At 35.0% G+C, this 18250-nt stretch overlaps 1 protein-coding gene across 5 annotated transcripts in view; it reads left to right on the top strand.

Moving 5' to 3' along the window:
* CHL1 (cell adhesion molecule L1 like) overlaps window positions 1-18250 on the top strand; it is a 461636-nt gene that overhangs the window by 216256 nt on the left and 227130 nt on the right. For 3 of the 5 annotated variants that reach the window (XM_081528261.1, XM_081528251.1, XM_081528248.1), the window contains exons 1-2: window positions 9769-9829; window positions 11721-11810. The gene's annotated coding sequence lies outside the window, so the exon portion shown is untranslated. Of the gene's footprint in view, window positions 1-9768; window positions 9830-11720; window positions 11811-18250 lie in introns of those variants that run through there. The other 2 variants (XM_081528255.1, XM_081528260.1) reach the window with 1 other exon arrangement.

Here is an 18250-nt window from a genome sequence, read left to right as displayed (position 1 = left end):
AATGCATAATCTGATTGATTTAAAACATAAGTTTTACTCATCTTGTTATTTCTCCTCGTTCAGCAATTTGTATTCTTAGAGGCATGAATAGATAACAATTGCAAGCGTTGATTGCTGCAAATGTGCTGCTAGAGTGGGCTACAAAGACAGCCATTTTGTCCTGTCTGGGGATAAATAGGCAGAGTTTGAGTAATGGCAATTAGAGCCAGAATTCAGCTAGTGAATCACACTGACCACCACTTGAATAAACCCATGGGTTGAAATCATGTCTATTCCTCCTTTGGAACCCTGGGGCCTAATGCTTTTGTTTGCCTGTGTTTTCTCCCTGGCACAGTCTGTGAGCTCAGAATGAAAAGATTATTATCTTTAACCAGCATCTCATATTCTTTGATTTTTATCAAGCTTTTCACATTTTCGTGTCAAGAAAGCCGAAAATGATTTACATCTAAGATTGATTCGATGATATTTTTGCAATCAGTTGACTTTTAAAAAATTACACACCAGAGCTTAAAGAGAAAGTAAAATCTTGTGATAATTTCATAATGCATCCATTCTTTCTCTTCCAAAACAAATTGATGCTGTTATGCATATTTTGACTAAACTGATTTCACACAACAAGATAAAATATGTCGCCTATAAGAGCTAAAACAAGATTCCACCATAAATCTTAAAACTAAAAATTCTGTCAAAACTTGATTATCCAGTTGAAGAAAGATGTCTTATTTTTAGGCATTCCTCATAAATTCTACCTCTTAATTTTCCTATAAAGCAGGCTGTTGTATTCCTCTATCAAACAACTTAAACATATATTTTTATAGGCTCTTGGGTCATTATTCAAACCAGACTAATAACTAGTAGAGGTAGTTGATGCTAACAAACCTTACAAGAATAAATATAAGAACAAAGGGAAAAGAAAGTAATGTGCTTCTGCTGGAAGGAAAGATAGTGGCGAATACTGATTAGGAAAGTGGTCTGGGAGTTGTTGCAGAAAATCTCTAAAGCATGCAGCTTAATGTGCAACCGCAGTGAAAGGGCACAGAGAATGCTAGATCATATGGCTGAGGAAAGACAATATAAATCAGATTTGGCATCATTAATCTAAGCTCGAGTGTTAATGTCATCTAAACAATTGTTCTCTACTTTGCTCCTGGTCAAGAGAGGCGGAAGAGGAATGCATTTGATGCTGAAATGGCTTAGTAACGAGGCAGCCATAGGAATTTAGTGGTCTGAGGTTGGCAAGTAGGGAAAAAAAGAAGATTCAGAGCCCTGCTGGTAAATGGAGACTAAGATGGGTGTCACTGCCCTTTCTTTTCAGATGGGCCACTGGGAGTTAAATAAACGACAGATATCGTAGAGTTCACATTAAACTGAACCCCAGGCCACTTGGGCCAGACTTGATGAAGCATCTTCATTTCAGAACACCCTCAGATTTCTACCCTATCAGTTTAGCCCATCTTTCCTGAGAAAGATGCCTTTCTTTGCTGCCTCCCTTGACAAGTATTTCTGTAGGTTTGTTGTTAATTCTTTTTTGTCCACCTCTTGAGTTACTGGTTTGCTATGAAACCTAAACAAGGTAATAAATATAAAGTAACCAACACAATTCCTCATCCGTATTAAGTTCTCTATTATGTTTTAATACCCAAACGACTACCCATTCTTGATTTTTCCTTTGTTTCATTCCAGTCCATTTTACTCTGACCGTTCTTCCAGTGTATTGTATTATAGAGGCATAGATTTCTGAGCTGAGAAAAAGCATCTACTGATAACCTTATTTGCAGAAGTGGATATTGAGTCTCAGGGGAAACATAATGAGCCTAAGATCACACAGTTGTGTTTATACAAAGACTTTTCTCTCGTTTTCCCCAATGCCCAGATTGAATCCTTAGCTCAGGTTTTGTGTATGGGAGGTAAAGACACGAGGTTCTCCCTATTCTGTCTTTGAAGTGCCATCCCCGCTCTATCATTCCCATCTGGCCATCTTATCACAGTCATGCTTGCCTCATTGCCATACCTTCCTAGCTTACTTCCCAGCTCGTCTCTCTCCTCTAATCCATCCTACTCTCTACTGAAGGTCGCATTTCTGGAACCACACCATTTCAGCTGTTGCTCAAAGCCTTCATGGATTCCCACTTCTAAATACAAATAAATCTAAACTCCTTCACCTCTCTTTGAATACTCATTGTTGACTGCCTCTCTTCCTGCTACCACTCTTCAGTACATTTCTTAAGTCCAAATGGCACACTGTTCTCAATGTATAATAAACAAACTGCCATTGTGCCCATCTACATGGATTTGCTTAAATGTTCCCACCGCTGGATTGTATGTTATATTATGTTAATATATTTCTTTCTTGTCTAAATTTTGTTCACCTTCAATCCAAGATAATTTGGAATTAAAAAACTGACAATGCCAGCAATCTCCAGAAAGTTGTATGCATCCATATATCCAAGTATCTATATACTAATACTTGTATACAAGCATGTAAGCACGTGTGTTGTTTCTTTGAGTTATTCTTGTTCCAAAATTAACCTCTTTCACAATTTTATAGATAAAAACTTCATGTGAGTATAGGTTCAAAACAAAAGAAAAATCAAAGCAATTCTTTTTTCTAAAATTTTCTTGCAGATTCAGTCCTTTGATATTAAAATATTGTATTTATTTAGCTTGATTTCTTTTTGATAAATCAGAGTTGGCTGTTCCCAATACCTTGATATCCTATCTCTGCTTGCAAATTGATTTTTTAATGAATTGGTGCAAAGCTCCTTTGAATCCTTCTGATGGCATTACCCTTTTACCTTTGCAAATCTGAGTTGACAGTGCTACAGGATGCAATGTAAAAGATTCCCATATTGGATTGGTTGTCTTCTCCATACACAGACGAATCCATCAATAAGTCAACATAAATCTTTTTTCGGGTACTTTTAGCACATAAGCTTTTCTTAGAATCTTCATAACTGTTTATGGTTCACAGATGTTATGCAAAATATCACTATGCAGGGTACATTTTTAAAGGATGCATTTGATGTTGGTGCATCTATCACGTATGTGCTTAGTTGCTCAGTCATATTCGACTCTGCGAGCCTATGGACTGTAGCCTACCAGGTTCCTCTGACCGTGGGATTTTCCAGGCGAGGATACTGAAGTGGGTTGCCATTTGCTACTCCATCTAACATGCATAGACAAATCTAAAATTATCTTTTAAAGTATTGAAAATATTAAAGTCATTGCTGACAGAGACAATTTCACTCCATCTGAAAGCAAATTTTAAAGGTAAAATTTAAGTTGATAAACTCCTCAAGTGTTATAAAGTATACTCTGGAATGGTGGGCTGACATAGCTGATTATTGAGTCTTCTAACCTGAACCAGAACTGATTCTTGAAGTCTACTACATGTGATACTCCAAGTGCTAACTTGCCAAGTGAATGACCTTCAATTGTTCTCAGCTTCAGGCTTGTAGAGCAAAAGCCCTAACTGATAACAAATGAATTCTGAGGTGATAAACTGCGAGACACCTCTTTGAAAATTCAAAGTGTGTTCTTAACATTTTATCTGACATTAGAGGAGGCGTGCCACAATCTAAATGAAGACATTTTGGTCTTCAAAGAGTAGGTTTGAAATAAGGTATACATTTCATTCCTACCAACTTAGCAAAATGTATTTTTATTTTGATATATGACCATACTCTCTGGGGTTGTATTTCACACTGGATTGCAGCAATATCACTAGGATTTTATTAATGTGTTCATTAATTTGATTTATAGCTAATATTGTTCTGGGCTTATTTTTTTAATTTAAGGAGAAATACTGAAGAAATTCCTTTTCCTTATGGATATAACTTTGCATGGCTCTGTACATTTTCTGGAATTGGAATTCCATATTACAAGTTGGGATTACAAATTTTTAGGACATTAGTAAAGAATTATTTAAATATGTGAGATATAAAGCATCTTGATAGTCCAGGGTATATTTTTTCATGAATCAAATTTAGTAAATTTTATCCAATTCTAATTTTATTCAGAGATTAGAGCCATCCATGAGAGAGCAGTGTAGACTCTGGAATCCAAGCCCAGTAATTTTGTAGCTATGTTACCTTGGTTGAGTCATGAATTCTCTTTCAGCCTCAGTTTCTTCTTCTAAAAAGTTTGTGAAATCTAAGTATTTGCTACAGTGGTTAATTGTGTGCTGCACATAATAGGTTCTCCAAAAATGTGAATTACTAAAATTGTTATTTTTTTGCATGGAATCTCATTCTTTGTTTATCTTCATTTATCTTACGTTTTTTCCCCAGATTTTTAAAATTCAGTATGTTTTACGTATTATTCTCCTGTGTACTTGTTTAAATCCTCAAACCTAGAGTAAAAGTTATATTCTTGTATTTTATGCTTTCCTTATGATGTCTAAATTATGATAGTGAATGATTATTAAATTCAAAACTTTGAAGTGTATCAGTAGAAGTGGATCATAACCTGAGTGCCATATTCCATATAAAGGATGGATAGTTTTAGCACATTTTCTCTCTTCTTTAGAGCATGTCACACACTTTCCCTGGTCAGAGAGGTAAAATTTGAACAAGGCTGAGCAAACTAGTATATAAAAGCTGCCTTGGTCTAGATTGTAACAGGAAGGGCATTTAAGTGAAACAAATCAATCAGAAATTTCCCAAATTTTCTAATAGAATTAGCAAAAAAGATTTTCTCTTTCTTCATCTACAAAATATGAAGAATAATATTTAATAAAATTATTTTGATTGATAAATGAATACTAAAGAACTTAGAAATGCCCTAGCATAAAGTAAGTTATCAGTGTGTGTTATAACTGAATATCAGCTATTATTACTGTTGCTACTATTAATACTATCTTCCTTCCAGGATTGCAAAAACAGTTTATAGCTTCAAAGGCCATTTTGCTCAAGGAATATCTAAAGATAAAATGAAACAAAAACAAAACAAAACAAAACAAAATTAGGAATGAAGGAAGAGATAGCAGATAAGACATACTGCTTGGATCCATGGATCCATCCATGCCTGAAAGCCAGTGTATACTATCAGAATTCCCAAACACAAGAGCTAAACTCCCTTTAAAAAAAAAAAAAAGCAAAACAAACAAAAAGCTAAGAGGAGCTTTGTGTTTTCTCTTTTCCATCAAAAGAATACTGAATAATCTTTCCACTATACCATGTAGTGAGAAATTTCCTGGCAAATTTAATTAAGTAGAAAAATAAACTTGATATTCAAGACTGGATATCTTTCCCTCTCCCCCTTCCTCGTTCTCTCTTTCTCTCTGTCTCACACACACATAAGCATGTGCAAGATTTCTTTTGCCCAATTTATCCAGAAAATTTCTTCAGTTAAATAATTGACTCTATCTGCATGGTCATAATGAATTAATAATGGAAATGATGCTGAGATAAAAGAACATTTAGAATCATTACAATTGTTTCATCTAATTAGGAACCCTAGAATGACCAATGAGGAGGGCAGTTACTATCATCATGACTTGATATAATAGATACCCACACTCAGTGTAAACAAAGCAGAGGAACAGGAACTTCTTTAAAAAAAAAAATCAAGCAAACAAAACCAAAACAAAACAAAAATCTTAGACTAAGAAAGAAAGAATTACAAATCTTAATATCTCTGCCTTAAACTTGTGGAAGCAAGTGGTCTTTGGGCATGAAATTGTGATTTGTGTCTTCTGCATATTGCACAGCTTGGATCATTAAACAACTGAAAATAAGCCTTCATTTTTCCTTTTGTTATTTGAAAACTTCAGAATAAATTAACCCAAGTAAGCTATGCTCAGTAGTTTCCTACATGAACAATGTTCTTAATAATTCCTACATGAATGTTACTTTGTTCTAATCTGTATTTGTGTTGGATTTATGGCCACTCACAGGGTTAAAAAAGGAGAGAGAGATGACTTGCTGTTAAGTAATTTCCATGTTATCAATGTACATTGTTTTGATTGGTATTCATACACTCAATTAATTGTTAATTCAAAGATAATTTTGATAGATAAGGAAGGTCCTTAAATAGTAATATTTCTATTCTGTGTTATTTCTCAATAATAATAGTATCTTACTCAACATACATGTAATACCAAAAATTTCTTGTCCAAACACCTCTCTTTATCATACTTGGACATAGTCTATAATAGCCAATATTTAATATAATCTGCAACAATAATATTCTGTAATAGCCAATACTGTAAAAACCTAATACTTCTCAGAATTTATCAGCTAAATTTTCTCCACAATTACAAAAAATTTGAATGTCAATATTATAAAATATTACAAAGTAAGTCTCATGAAGAAAATAAATAAATACCTATTTTTTCCCCAATGATTCTCATTTTATTACCCAAATAGGCATCAGAGCAGCTTGAAAGGTGTTATGAAATGCCACCTTGAATTAATTCTTTCACATAACAAATCAACATGAAGAACGTTTCAGATTATTTGTGAAGAACAAGCTTGCATTTAGCTTGCAGATCCCAGGATAGATAGTGTGTTTCCTGAGACATGTTGGAGCTTTAGATTTTCCCTGCTTTCTTCCACTGATTCTCTTCTGTCTCCTTTGCAGCTGTTTCTTCTCATTGCTGCTTTATTTCCTCATGTCAGTTCTCTCTCTTTTCCTCTCCCTCTCTATATCATTTTCTCTTAAGACAGTTGGTGGCATTTGAAGATGAGATTTAAGTATTAGCACAATCTTGCCTTTGCGTGGCTGCCTTTCCCCCAAGGAACTGGCTTTCCTTTGAAATTGGCTTTAGATCTGACAGGGCCTCGGCAGTTTCACATTACTGCTAGCCCAATAGAGAAAATGAAGCCAAGAAATTTGATCAGGTTATCCTAGGGCAAAAGAAAAGGTTGGTTTGGGGAAATGCCTAATTTCCATGATTCATCAGGGATTTGCAAGCTTGATTCTCCTGAGGAAATCAGAGTCTGGTTTTCCATTTATCCATCTGGCTTTTCCAAATTACCAGCTCTAGGTGGTTTTAAAGATAAGACATTGGAATGGATTCTGAATGTTGAATTTAATTCCTGATATGAGGTTATCTTAAAACATAGGTCAGAATAGCAAGCCCCCATATCCTGTGGCTCCCTCCAACTACCACCAAACAATCTGTATCTTTCTGGGGTCTTCACTAGATTTCCTGCTGGAAGAACTTGGAAGTAATTTAAGCACTTCTCAGTGAGGGATATTTGGCCAAAATTCAGGAGTCAGGCACTAGTTTAATTAAGGAGGGATTTTCAGAATCTTATATTCTTTTAATTTTTCTGGTTTCAGAGAGGGGGATATTGAACAACAGGTTGTTTCTTTAAGGAATAAGGAACAAATAAATCTGGCATCCTTTACTTCATCATTGAATATAAGATGAACTACTATGCATAGACTCTTGAGGGTTTGTATTGCACAAAGCCTTTGAAAATGACCAATATCCACCACCATGCTTTTTCTGCTCTATGTTTCTTAATGTTATATTTCTGAAAAATAATAGAGTCAAGAATGCATAATTTAATTTTTATAGGAATTGGATGTTCTATATTGTAACATAGTTCAGCATTCTTATGACTTTGCAGTACAAATATGAGGTACTTGTGAAAATTCTAGGCAACATCTTTTTCTTCATTTGCATGGTACAAATTTAATCTGGTCATTCTCATGTCCTCAATGCAGAGAGGAGTTTACCTTTTGAAACTTAGATTTGTATTACTCAGATAATCAAAGCAAACGTGGGGATGTCACACCAAATGCAGGTGAAGAGGAGGATCCTAATTAGGAACCATCATTCAATGTCATTTCTACATTAGATTAAGAAAAAATCCATTAGAACACTCCATCTTATTTTTCTCAAGAGGTCATGATTCAAGCTACTAACCTCATCAGAAAAAAAAACAGATGTAATCACTCTTTATCCACTTCACCCCAGTTCAGGCTAAATTTAGGTCTCATTTGCCTGTTGCCAACATGTTTTCTAAATCAACTGTAAGCATATCTTCATTTTGAAGAACTTCCTACAATAGCCCACATATATCTTTGCCTGTATATGTTTTTGTCAAATTGAGACAGTGCATTGGAAATGTAAAGATTCTTTGGGCCCAGAGACTAATTGTCCTTCTACAGACTGCCCAGAGTACACCCAAGGAAAAGAAGGTTTATAAATTGATCCTGTGCATTTACTAACCTACTGAGAACACAATGGAAAAAGCGAAATTCAGTCTGTTTATGCAGATGTAGTTTTGTTGCTTCAACTAAATCGATTTGGGTGACCATATTGAGATTTTTTTTTTGTAACTGCATTGATCATAAAATTAGTCTTTTGATAGAGTCAACCTCTTAAGCCCACAGCCACTGCCTCATGTGTAATTTCCTTCTGAACTCAGAAAATATATTACTAATTAATGATCTAGACTTAATAGTAATATTGATTTAGAAATAATGTTTCTTCACTAGTAAAGTGAAGTTCAGAGTACAAACAATTAATAGATAATTCAAGAAGGAAAATTGCTTGACTATTTTGTACTAAAATTGATTTGATCTGAATTATTTGGATTACTACCTCAGTTATTCAGTTTACTGGGTGTAGATATGATTCAAGTCATGGTATTAAAGTGAATGGTCATGATTTTTAAAATAAATGCACAATGTTACTTAGTTTAGATAACACCAAATTTCTAATTTTTTGAGAAATGAATATATACATATATTATCAACCAACAGAAACAGTTTATATAACTAGTGGCTTCTCTGGTGGCTCAGATGTTAAAGACTCTGCCTGCAATGCTGGAGACCCAAGTTTGACCCCTGGGTCAGGAAGATCCCCTGGAGAAGGGAGTAGCTACCTACTCCAGTATTCTTGTCTGGAGAATTCCATGGACAGAGGAGCCTGGCAGGCCCCAGTTCAGGAGGTTGCAAAGAGTTGGACACCACTAAATGACCAACACTCACTTTCATAAGTACAGTGAAAAAAAAAGTGTTTTTTTTAAAACCAGACTATATTTTGAAAGCTGTATATGTCTGACATTCTAAGTAAAAGGAGATAAATGATCCAAAGAAAAAATATAACACAAACTTTAAATCTGTATAGTTCTTCCTTTCCTTTCTCTTTTTAATAGATGGTTATTCATCATACGTGAGAACAGGGTGATCTTCTTGGTTGAAATAGACAGTGTTCATTTTTCCATTTGATTTGTATATCATTTTGTGTAGTGGATATATATGCAGCATGCACTAGGTAGTAGACACTATGTGTTACAAAGGTGACTGAAATATGAATGATTCTAAAGATGGACTGTGTGTAAGCACAATGGCAGAGATGAAAGTGACCCTACATCACATGCCATCTGTTGACGGCTGACAGAGCTGATATGCTTCTGTTTCGTAAAATGGTTTTGACTACATCCCCGGAAGTACATTAGTGAAATGCTCACAGATAGAAAAACTTCTGTATAAATATGCAGAGGGAATATACTAATATACTGAATGTTTTAAATCCCTGGAGCCAGAGCAGGCAGACTCAGATTCAAGTGTGTGCTCTGCCACTTTTCAGCTGTGTAACCTTAAGGAAGACATTCAACACTCTAATATTCATTTTTATATCTGTAAAATGGGTAAATAATTACAGCTATTAAGGATGAATGGGGAGATTAATGAAGTAATATATGTCAAGCATTTTGCACAGGATCTACTATAATAATTATTACAGTAGTGATAATACAAAATGGAGTTCCACTAGTATAAGTGGAATTCCAGTTGCTATGGAAGCTCAGAGGGGAATTTCTACGAAAAAACTTTGGAGATCAGAAGCAGTCTATCGGAGAATAAAAAGGTACATTCAGTTAAGATAGATCAAGATGACAGTACAGGAATTCCAGGAGCAAGGAATAGAGAAATTAAATGCTTAGTATCAAGAAAACAAGATGTGATTTTGGGGAGTAAATGTCAAATTTGAATGAAAGCAAGTATTAGGATAGACAGGCAGAAGCATAGTTTGACAATTTTCCAGGCTCTTGAACGATAGGTCTAAAAGTATGATCTTTATTTCATAAGGTAGTTGAAAACCCTTGTTGATTTTTGAGCAGATAGTAGGATGGTTTGGAGATGTAGGGAAGTAGATACAGGAGGACAATTTACTGACGTTCAGGCTGAAAGAAATGAGGTCATGGACAAGGTGGCAGCAGAAATGGGGATGAAGGGACAGAAATGAAAGATAATTCTGGGATAAAGTTAATCTGACTTGGCAAATATATGAGGTGATGCAGGGGGAAGGATCAAGGGTCAAATAATGAATGATTCTTGGTGCCTGCTATAGAGTGAACTGTGTCCCTTCTAAAATTCATATGCTGAAGCTTTAACCTTTAATATCCCAGGATATGATTATATTTAGAGATAAGGCATTTAAGGAAGTCATTAAATTAACATAAGGCCCTCAGATTGAGCCCACATCCAACCTTACTAGTGTCCTTATAAGAAAAAGAAAATTAAACACACAGAGACTAGGGATGCGCACACATAGAGGAAAGATCAGGTGCAGACATAGTGAGAAGTCAGCCATCTGCAAGCTAAGGAGAGAGGTCTCAGAAGAAACCAAACTTATTAACACCTTGTTATTGGAATTCTGGCCTCCAGACCTGTGAGACAATATGCTTCTATCGTTTCAGTGACCCAGTCTGTGATATTTTGTTATGGCAACCCTAGCAAAGTAATACAGAACCATTTGTAGAAACAGAGAAAGTAGAAACAGCATTTTTAGATCAATGCAGAGAATTAGTATAAGCAGGGGCATGTTACCATGACTCAGACTTAGTAAAATATCAGTAATAATTATTTTGTAATAATCTGATGGCTATGTTGTAAAGGTTAAAAACATAGTGCCATTTGGTGGAAAACATATCTTATGAATGTTATTAGAGCAACTGATGCTTGCTGATATAACAAAATTTTTGTCCCTTTTCCAAAATTCTAGTGACTGTACAGAATAAAATCTGTTCCTCATTCACATACCTTCACTGTAAGTACTCTAGGTTGGGTGTCTCTTCTCTTAAAGTTAATCCAGAGAGCCCAGTTTCTTCTCTCTTGAAGCACAGATGTTTCCTCCTTTGCTTCCAGCCACATAGATGAAGAGAGGGAAAACCTGAAAGATTGTTTTATGGCCATCCTTGGAAGTGGCGCATATTTCTTCCATCCGTATTCCATTCCATTCCATTCCATTGACCAGAATTCAGCTGAATGATTCCATCCAGATGAAAGAGATCCTGGGAAAACCAATTCAATTGTATGCAAGGAACAAAAGGGGAATACAGTACTGATTAACCTTTGTAGTCTCTGCCTCTGGCCTACCAAACTTCTATTTTGCAGTTATATCAAATGGAAAAGGAGAAAAGGAATAGTTAATTTGGTATATATTACTATCTGGAGCTTTCCTCATGGCACAGTGGTAAAGAATCCACTTGTCAAGCAGGAGCCTTGGTGTTCAATCCCTGGGTTGGCAAGATCTCCTGGAGAAGGAAATGGCAACCCACTCCAGTATTCTTGCCTGGGAAATCCCATGGACAGAGGAGCCTGGCAGGTTACAGTCCATGTGGTTGCAAAGATGTTTGCATAGAGGAATAATTTAATAGTATCAATTTTTAATATTTATTAATTATTTGGCTGCACCAGGTCTTAGTTGTAACATGTGGGATCTTTAGTTGTGAAATGCAGGGTTTTTTTTTTTCCAGTTTTTGCATGTGGGATCTAGTTCCCTGACCAAGGATCGAACCCGAGCCCCCTGCATTGGGAACGTGGAGTCTTTGCCACTGGACCACTAGGTAAGTCCCTGGAATCAATGTTTTAAAATAATTTAAAATCTTACAATTATCCCCTATTCCTGTATGCATGACTTTATAAGGGTCAATTATATAGTTTATCCCTATTGCATTGTCCCATGTGGAATAAGGATGAACTGTATATTATTTCAAAGTTTTATTTTTGGTACATAATAGGTATTTAGCAAATACTTGATCATTTATTGAAATATAACTTCTTCGAAGCAAATGCTTTAGGAATATTTGAATCATTTTATTTTATGAAGATAGATTAATTTTGTTATTTTGTCCCTTGGTTACTTTCAGTACTGTTAAATCAAGGCAAATTTATCGTTAAAAAGGCATGTGATGCTTTGTTACAAGACAAGAAAGATGATAGACACCAGCTAAGCCATCTCCACTGCTGTAAAATTAGAGAACAAAACCAACTGATTACAATTCTGAGACACAGTCTTCAGGATGATTAAAAATTTGATTTTTCTGCTGAATTATGCTTATATATGAACATCATCCCTGTTTTTCCCATCGTGAGAAAATATCGATTTAGAGGGAAGCATCTTATTTGGCTCTACTTTGGTGGTTCTGTTGTTTCGATCAAATACTGTGATTGTCACCACCGAGGAGCTATTTTAAATTGTTTACCTCTCAGAATAGCATATATTTGTTTTTAAATTTGGCCAGTTACTATGACAAGCCAGTACTTACCAAGGGCCTTAATGAAATGGCTACTTGGACAAATTGGACTGTAACCACATTGGTGCATGGAGGGAAGATAAGTCAGCCTTAGGAATGCATTTCACCTGGCATGAGTTGTTTGTCCTTCTAATAGGGAAAGATCCCTTTGTTTTTGGAGGCTTGGCATTGGCCTGGCAAAGTGGTAAGACTCCTGCCTGTGCTTTCCAGCTCATAGCAGGATGCTCCACTTGTATTCACTTCCTGAGTATCCTGCAAGCAGCACTGTTATCAGAGCTGCATTTGAGATGAAAGGAATCCCCATTATAGCAGATACTGAAAATCTCCACAGGATACTTGGTAAGGATTAGGCTGTTATGAAGACAGGGAGTGAAGCTCTCCAAATTTAGATACAAAAAGGAACTATTGCTCCTATAAGATATTCAAGGTGGTCTGTAAAACATACTGAAGTTCCATTTATTCCAAAGTATTAGAAAATTAGGTATTTTGGTTCATGTTTACCATATGCACATTACATATGTATGCGTTGGATGATAATTTATTAACTTTACAGGCTCTTTATTTTTCCTAAGGTAATTTTATATGAACAATGGTATCATTAACAGTTTTACCATATTCTTCACTTGAAGGGCCTCTGAAATGCTCACAAAGTTCACAAATGCATCTGGTTGTCAGTTATGAGCCTGTGTCTAATTTCCAATTTCCTTTTAAACTCTGTTCACTTTACTACTTTGACCCTAGAATACCACATATTTTATTGATAGGGTTATTTATTTCTCAAGAAATATGAAATAAACTTATCAAATGTGTTTTCTAGGTGAAACACTTTTAGTATGGACTATATGATTTACCTTTTCCCTTTTTCTCTCTCTCCATTACTCCTGCTTACTTAGGGAAGCAATGTTTGCTTGTGGTTAAGGCGTATTATTTTTCTGACTTTATTATGTACTTTTTTTTCTGACTTAAACATACACCATAGATACCCCATTTAACAACACTTTCTGTATCCTTTTACTAAAGTCCAGTCTCTGGGGAATCAAAACCACAAAGTCATCCATCTTCAACAAGTATACAAGATTACACCTACCGATGGAAGTAAGCACAAATTTGGTGATACTCCCCGCAGCCAGAATTCCATTTAACTACCAATTCCCAAGGAGGCTAATTCATTTGCCAAAGAATATGAACAAAACTATAGTCACCGTTTCAGAGAACATCTTTTATTTTCCCTCTTTGAGATAATTCCAACAAGGGCGTATTTCACCTTACATTTAAGATCACATGATGGTGAGAAAATTCTATAACTTAAAGGATAGGAGTTTATTACGGTAAGGATAAAATAGAACAAAACAGTTGGGCTTCTACAGCCTTTTATGGGAAACCTCTTCTGACCCCTCTATAAACAATTCCTTTGGTAAAGTCCCCATTTTATGTTGGTTTGCTCTGTCATCAGTGTGGAGTTATGGCTTGAATAAATTCTTGTTGAGGGTTGAAGGTTGGCATGGGAATGCCTTTCTTTTCTAGATGTTATAATGGATGTGTGTAATTTGTCAAGTCTGGAACATATGCCTTGCTTTATTCACTAACTTTCAGAGAAGTTAATGACCAGCTATCACCTTCAAAATCTGGCAACAGAATTTGACATTTAAATACTTTGAGTAAGAATCAGTCAGAAAGGCTTTGCAATTCATCCCTAGTAAACTTGTTAACTTATTATCAAAATAAAAATATTTCAATAGCATTTTAAGTTTTTCAAAAGATTATTATTGCGATTCAGTAGATATCTTGGTGAGCATTTTATATTTTCACTATATCTAAATTTTGGAGTGGGTGCATGAATTAAAGACATGATTAGGCTGCCAGTTAATATCAGTTTATAGAAACTTTATTTGCAATTTATTTCAGTAGCATTTCGTGGAAAATTGCGTTTGGATGTACATTAGATTTACGTTTTTTTTATTTGTGTTAAAAACATGGTATCTTCCAAATATTAACTTTATAAATAAAAAAGTTTAGGAATATAAAACAAACTTTTATTTATTCTGTCATGTCCTTTTCTTTAACTGGACTCTTAATACTTACCAGTGCCTTGAAAACTCAAAGTTGCATTATACATGATGCTTTTATAATTTCTGATTTTAGATAATTATGAAAAATTAAAAATATCTTCTGCTCATGATATCCAACTGTTGTATGAAAGAAAAGACATGATAAGATACTGGATGAAATATTGAGAGAAATACTTTTCTCTTGTTCATGATAATTGTATCTGGTCCTGGAATAAACATCAGTCTAATTTTGAGAAACAAAAACAAAAATTGCTCCCAAATGTTATTTTTCATTGGATGAAGCAAAGAAAACTTGTTTGGTATCTAAGAATTATTGTTAATTACCTTGCGTATAAGACTTATGTCAATTAATCAGCCCTAGCTGTTTCCACAAAAAACAGGTTTTCTTTAAGCCTATATAGTACAAAAAACACACTATATTGAGCAGAGAGTTGTTTTGTACTTCCTCTTAACCAATTCATTCAAATTTAGATAAATTTTAAGCTCTTTCGTTTTAAAGTGGGTTATCTATATATATTCCACTTCGTTTCAAATGCAAATGATTAAGTGTTCTGCATTCTAATCAGTAAACGGCTCTGTGACTAAATCATAATTTAATGATCTCTTCCTAGAGAGATAATGATGCAAAATTTAGATCTGAAAAGAAGATTCTCATCTTTATCTAATTGAGCTGATCTTTCTGTAAAATCTCTGCAGGCTTCTGTAGTTGTGCTAATAATAAATTCTGGATGAAATCTACATTATGAAAGATGCCACATTTTTATTCAGGAAATATAAATTATTGACACATATCTTTATGTTTGTATGTGCATTTTCTCTTTTGTGTGTGTGTGTGTGTGTGTGTGTGTGTGTGCTCAGTTGTGTCTGATTCTCTGCAACTCTATGGACTGTAGCCTTCCAGGCTGGAGTGGGTTGCCATTTCCTTCTCCAGGAGATCTTCCTGACTCAGGGATCAAACCTGTGTCTCTTGTGTCTTCCACATTGACGGGCAGATTCTTTACCACTGGGCCACATGGGAAGCCTTCCATTTCTCTTTAATTGGGAGAATTGTCTCAGTTTTATTGGAAGTAAGAGCTAGGGCTTTTAGTTTAAACAGTCACATATACTTTAAGTAAACTGAAAGAAAAAAAAATAGTCTTTATTTTTACTCACATATTTCCCTTTCCAAATTCTTTATTTCTTCCTAAAGATCTTAGTTTCATCTGTTATCATTTCCCTTTGACTTTTTCCTGGATGGGTTTTTCCCTTTCAATTTCCAGTCAGTCTGGCTATGCAAAATCTGTCCTCCTTCTTTAAGCCAGTAAGTCTGTAATTTTTCTTTCCTTATTTTATCCACTTAGTATGGACAGACTGAGTCCTGCCCTCTGGTGAAAAGTTATAAAACAGGACACTCATCCAGTGCTGTCTCCTTTCTCCAGTGTCTACCCTTTCCAGTGTCTGCCTGTTTGGGGAAGCTTTCCAGTGCTTTCAGGTATTATGTTTACATTCTATCCATACATTATGGGGCTTCCCTTGTGGCTCAGATGGTAAAGCATCTGCCTACAATGCGGGAGACCCGGGTTCGATCGCTGTGTCGGGAAGATTCTCTAGAGAAGGCAATGGCACCCCACTCCAGTACTCTTGCCTGGAAAATCCCATGGATGGAGGAGCCCGGTAGGGTACAGTCCATGGGGTCACAAAGAGTCGGACATGACTGAGCAACTTCACTTCACTTCACTTCATACTTTATAGTTTTTATTTATAAAAGGGTTGGTCTTGAAAGGAACCCTAACTAGAATTCCACAACTTGACATTGGAAAGAATTTCTCATATTACAAATTTTTAAAAACACAACTTTAGAGCACTGTTTAGTCATCGTAGGGTTGCAGAATAATCTATTAGATTGAACAACATGAAATCATCATCGTTGCAGGATTGGCATAGGGCAAGTTTCATATGATTCAACCTAGTAATTATGTTCTCCTGTATTTATAATTAATTTTATCAGTGAATATTTGTGGACATATTGAGTTACCTGTATTTCAAGTTATTTACATGCTATAGAGTCATAGAAGCAGAAGTCCTGGGTCCAAGTTTATGGACATCCTTAAACTTATTGAGTATAATTGCTGATTTTATTGTTTATTAATATAATAATGTGCATGCTAAGTTGCTTCAGTCGTGTCTGACTCTTTGCAACCCCTTGGACTATAGCCCACCAGGCTCCTCTGTTCATGGGATTTCCCAGGCAAGAATACTGGACTGGGTTGCTATTTCCTTCTTCAGAGTATTTGCATGACCCAGGGATTGAACCCACATCTCCTGCATTGGCAGCTATGTTCTTAACCACTAGCACCACCTGAGAAGCCCAATATAATAATACATAATGAATTATATTTTTCTGAAATGGTTGCATGAATTAATGACCTCTAAAATGGCATCTGTCCTAAAATTGGGTAATGCAATTATATTTAAGCTTTCTTTTTTTATTTTGTATTCTTCTTTAATTAGCAAAAATATTATCAAGGTTTTTAAGTTGAATTGTGCCTTGTGTTTGTTCATTATTATCTACATTGCATATATTCATTGTACTTGTCAATTCCTATATATTTTCTCTGGATATTGCACCAGAATATTTTGGGGACCCTGGAATATTTCAGACTTTTATCATCAAATTTCCTCCTTTATATATATTTGAGATATTAAAATCTACTGAATTTTAGGAAACTCTTAAGATGGCTTCTTTATATGAGATAGGAAAATTTTTAAATGTGTTTCACATTTGTATTAGTGTATAGACTAAGCAATAGGAAAAATAAACAAGCCAGTAAATTTTGCTTGTTTGAAGGAAACACTATATATGGGCAACATAAGGGTTATGTAATACTGATACCTATAGTTATGCGCCCTTAAGTGTTTTAGTATGAGCTGGCAAAAAAAACTACCTCAGTGAGAAAGACAATAAATAACCTGTGTTTTAAGTTATTTAAATTTTATAGAGTTATTGAAGTGGAAATCCTGGGTCCAAATTTATGGACATCCTTAAACTTACTGAGTATAATTCTGCTATGTAGCAGAAGATAGAAGAACTAATGCCCATACACTAAGGCAAATCTTTCATGTCAATACAAATAGGGGATTCAGAATCCTTGCTGTGGGCTTACTGTTCTGTGGAATCGAGTTTGGAATGCCTTATTGAGTTTGTCTGTTTATCATGTTCTGAAAACAACATGAAAAAATAGATTGATAAGTCTCATTTAACCCCTGAAAGAGAATAAATCCAATGCAATGACTAAATAATTGCATTATGGTTTGTATTAACACAGTAAAACACATGCTATTAACAGCAGTTTGTGCTTTAGACACATCTCTGCTAATTAATTTGTTTATTTTGCAGGAAAAAAGTCAATTGAAAGCGTGAGTTATGGCCCCTAAACACTACTGGGAAGACTAATTGGTCTAGGACTCTCCTTTAAAGAGTGAAAAATATGTCCCCAAAGAATGTACTATTATATCATAATTTTTTTTTTAAAGTAAGACCTCCATACATCTAGATTTATGTCAAATTTTAAGAATGCCTTAAAACAAGGATGACAAATACCTGTGGAACATGAGAATCACTTCTTGTATAATATTAACGTCAGGCATCATTAATAGATCACTTTGTTGTTTCCTGCTGAACTCAGATATAGGGTGGAATCC

The sequence above is a fragment of the Giraffa tippelskirchi genome, chromosome 9, assembly GCF_054371585.1.
Source record: "Giraffa tippelskirchi isolate mGirTip1 chromosome 9, T2T-mGirTip1v1.2.pri, whole genome shotgun sequence".
Classification (NCBI taxonomy): domain Eukaryota; kingdom Metazoa; phylum Chordata; class Mammalia; order Artiodactyla; family Giraffidae; genus Giraffa; species Giraffa tippelskirchi.
This window is presented reverse-complemented; position numbering and strand designations above follow the sequence as displayed.